The sequence below is a fragment of the Vulpes lagopus genome, chromosome 20, assembly GCF_018345385.1.
Source record: "Vulpes lagopus strain Blue_001 chromosome 20, ASM1834538v1, whole genome shotgun sequence".
NCBI lineage: Eukaryota > Metazoa > Chordata > Mammalia > Carnivora > Canidae > Vulpes > Vulpes lagopus.
The window spans coordinates 25,189,159-25,192,911 of record NC_054843.1 but is presented as its reverse complement, the minus strand read 5'-3'; the positions used below and the strand labels follow the sequence as shown (position 1 = coordinate 25,192,911).

General features: G+C 43.1%; 1 pseudogene; it reads right to left on the bottom strand.

The window, feature by feature from the left end:
- Nucleotides 1-861: 861 nt before the first annotated feature.
- On the bottom strand, nucleotides 862-1,882 carry LOC121479368 (annotated as a pseudogene).
- Nucleotides 1,883-3,753: the final 1,871 nt, after the last annotated feature.

Below are 3,753 nucleotides of genomic sequence, written 5' to 3'. Positions count from 1 at the left end.
TTTGATTGCTTAATTAGCTCTAACTACTGTCCCAGTTAGCATGTCCCTGTGGCAGAATAGAATTTTGTACATTAGCCTATTAAGATACCTCTGAGAATGGCGAGAAGATATTCAGCCTCCTTCTCTCTCCTTATACCTCTGTAAGGACCCAAGTTGCTCATTTACTATCTCTTTCATTTATTCTAGAAGAATAAAAAGCAGTAGGTTTGAGCCTGGAACTTGATGGCAGACAGGTATCCAGTGGAGTGGGCATCTTTTCTAGTGGAACAGAAAGTGGTCAATATTTTTTTTAGCAAAACTGTTCACTGACAGCTTCAAAGGCCCAGTGAGCTAGTTGGCAAACCTTAGCATATTTAGAAGCCTTCCCCACCCCCCGGCTTTTTTTAAGAGAGAAGGGGAGGGGAGGGTAGAAGAAGAGAGGGAGAGAGGAACATTACAAAGGCAAGTATCAATTATAGGTGAAAAGACATGAGACTTGGTGAATTTAGAATTTTTTTAAAGATTTCATTTTATTTATTTATTTTTTTAAAAGACACATTTATTCAGCGTCATGATCAGACTATTACATTTAGCAATCAACAGCATGGGTGCAAAAAAAAAAAACTGCATTAAAACCCTTTGTTGGAATACTTTACACTTTCCACAGAACAGAAACTAAAATAACCTATTATACAATTAGTCACAAATACAGTCCTCGAGTTTTTTGCCCATACACGAGTATTGTCTAAAACGTGTCTTCTTTGTAGCAGCTAGGCCCTGCCACCACTGTGCTTGGCTGAGTTCACAAACCTGTTGTAACCTGTAGCTTCCTGTCACTTCTCTGGCTCTCCTCTCCTGCTAAGCTTTGTTTCCTGGCAGTAACTAAAACCTTCTGCCACTGCCATAGCTGCTGCTGCTGGAACCACCGTAGCCACCTTGGTTTCGTGCTTTGGCAAAGTATTGGCCTCCACCACCATAGGGGCCAGAGCTTCTGCCTCCAAAATTTCCTCCTTTCATGGGTCCAAAATTTGAGGATTGATTGTTGTAATTGCCAAAATCATTACAGCTTCCGCCACCTCCAAAGTTGCTTCCATCATTACCAAATCCATTATAGCCATCGCCACTGCCACCATATCCACCACCATCTTGATTGCCACCGAAGCCACCTCGACCACTGGAGTTCCCTTCACAACCAAAGTTGTCATTCCCACCAAAACCACCAACACGACCACCACCAAAGTTTCCAGAACCACTTCGGCCTCTTTGGCTGGACGAAGCACTAGCCATCTCTTGCTTCGATAGGGCTTTCCTTACTTCACAGTTGTGGCCATTCACAGGATGGTATTTTTGAATGACAATCTTGTCTACAGAGTCATGGTCATCAAAGGTCACAAAAGCAAAACCTCTCTTTTTGCCACTGCCTGGGTCAGTCATGCTCTCCATCACTTCAATTTTCCCATACTGTTCAAAATAATCTCTTAGATGATGTTCTTCAGGGTCTTCTTTAATACCACCAACAAAAATCCTTTTCACAGTTAAGTGAGCACCAGGGCTTTGAAAATCTTCTCGGGAGACAGCCCTCTTTGGTTCCACCACTCTTCCATCCACCTTGTGTGGCCGAGCGTTCATGGCTGCATCCACCTCCTCCACGGTGGCACCTGACGAACCCAAAGCCTTTGGAGCGCTTGGTGTTGGGGTCTCTCATTACTACACAGTCCGTAAGCATCCCCCAGTGCTCAGAATGGCTCCTCAGACTCTCATCGGTTGTTTCGAAGCTCAAACCTTTGATGAAGAGCTTCTGCAGCTGTTCAGGCTCTTTGGGAGACTCTGACTTAGACCTGACAGCGGTGGGAGGGAAGACTTTAAGGATGCTTACTCCGCGGCGTCCTGGGCAGAAAGCTTTTTTAAGATTTTAATTTATTCATGAGATACACAGACAGGCAGAGGGAGAGGCAGGCTCCCTGTGGGGACTTGATGTGGGACTTGATCCCAGGACCCCAGAATCATGACCTGAGCCAAAGGCAGACACTAAACCACTGAGCCACCCAGGCACCTGTGAATTTAGAATCTTGAAGAAAAGCCTCCATGAACTGTAGCCATGGAGGCTAAAATTTTTCCTTGGATGCTCCCCTGATGTAATAAAAGGAAAGTAATATTTTGAAGTTTTTTGAACTCACCACCCTGAGACCAGGAGTCACATGCTCCTCTGACTAAGCCAGCCAAGCCCCCAGAAAGTAAATATTTTGATTGGGATAGGAATTAACCTACATATTTCATTTTGTATTTACTTTTCTTTTTCTTCTTTTAGATTTTTTTTTTTTTTTTTTTTGAGAGAGAGAGAGAGAGAGCAAGAGCAGAGGGGAGGAGCAGAGAGAAAGGGAGAAACAAACTCCTTGATGAGCGGGGAGCCTGAGGTGGGGCTCAATCCCCAGGACCCTGAGATCATGACCTGAGCCAAGGGGAGACACTTAACCAACTGAACCACCCAGGCACCCCTTGTATTTATTTACTTCTCAAGTTAATCAAAAACTGAGCAAGAGCCTGCTAGGCAATATTGTTTTTAATATTTTAAGTAAAGATATTCATCTTGAATAGCACTAGAATTATCAAAAATGTTTACTATGTAATTTATTTCCTGGCCACATAAAGTCTTGAGTATATAAACACACACACACACACACACACACACACACACACACACACACCTTATACTTAAAAAACCTAAATAGAAAAAACTATGACTGGGAAGGGTGTAATTTTGATTAAATTCCAGAGTCCATTTTTCAAAGAGCTCTTTTGGCTAAGTGATCAAATCCAACCCAAAGATAGCTCTGTACTGTTATCTTTCATCTAAGATCTATCTCTGCAAATCTTGTCTGTGCTCAAAAGGCAACACCTCAGAGAATACTTGGTGTATATGATCCTTGTCAACACCTGCTTTTCTCTGTACCTGGCTTTCCTCTGATCATTAGTCTCCCTGTTGAGCACTATTTCCCTCTATCTCCATGTCCTTCCCTGCCTCTCTCCTCCTTCAAACTCATCCCAATTTTCACCACATCTTACTGAGTCTGCTGCTTAAATGCATGTCAGTTCCATCCATGTCTTTCTCTACTATTGGGGTCTGACACTACCAGTTTTCTGGTGTGACACTCCACTGCTTTTTTTTTCTTTTTCTTTTTTATTTGTTTTTAAATTTTCTTTAAAGATTTTATTTATTTATTCATGAGAGACACAGAGAAAGAGAGAGGCAGAGACACAGGCAGAGGGAGAAGCAGGCTCCATGCAGGGAACCTGACGTGGGACTCGATCCCAGGACTCCAGGATCATGCCCTGGACCAAAGGCGGGTGCTAAACCGCTGAGCCACCCAGGGATCCCCTTTTCTTTTTAAAGCTTGTGTATGTAAGTATGTATGTATGTATATGTGTATATAATCTCTACACCCATCATGGGGCTCTAGCTCATGACTCATCAAGAGTGGCATGCTCTTTGGACTGAGCCAGCCAGATGCCCCTCTGCTACCACCTTTCCTTCCGGACTAATGCACAATTGTCGGTGCAGCTGGAGTGATATCTCTGAGATATGATTCTCTTTGTATCAGTTCCACATATGGCTGTTAAGTGGCTTCATTCTCCTACCGCAAGGGAAAAAAAATCAAAATTCCTGAGAAACACTGATAGTAGATCTGGCCTTAATAGATCCTGTCTAGATAGAACTGGAGGGTATTATGCTGAGTGAAGTAAGTCAATCGGAGAAGGACAAACATCATATGGTTT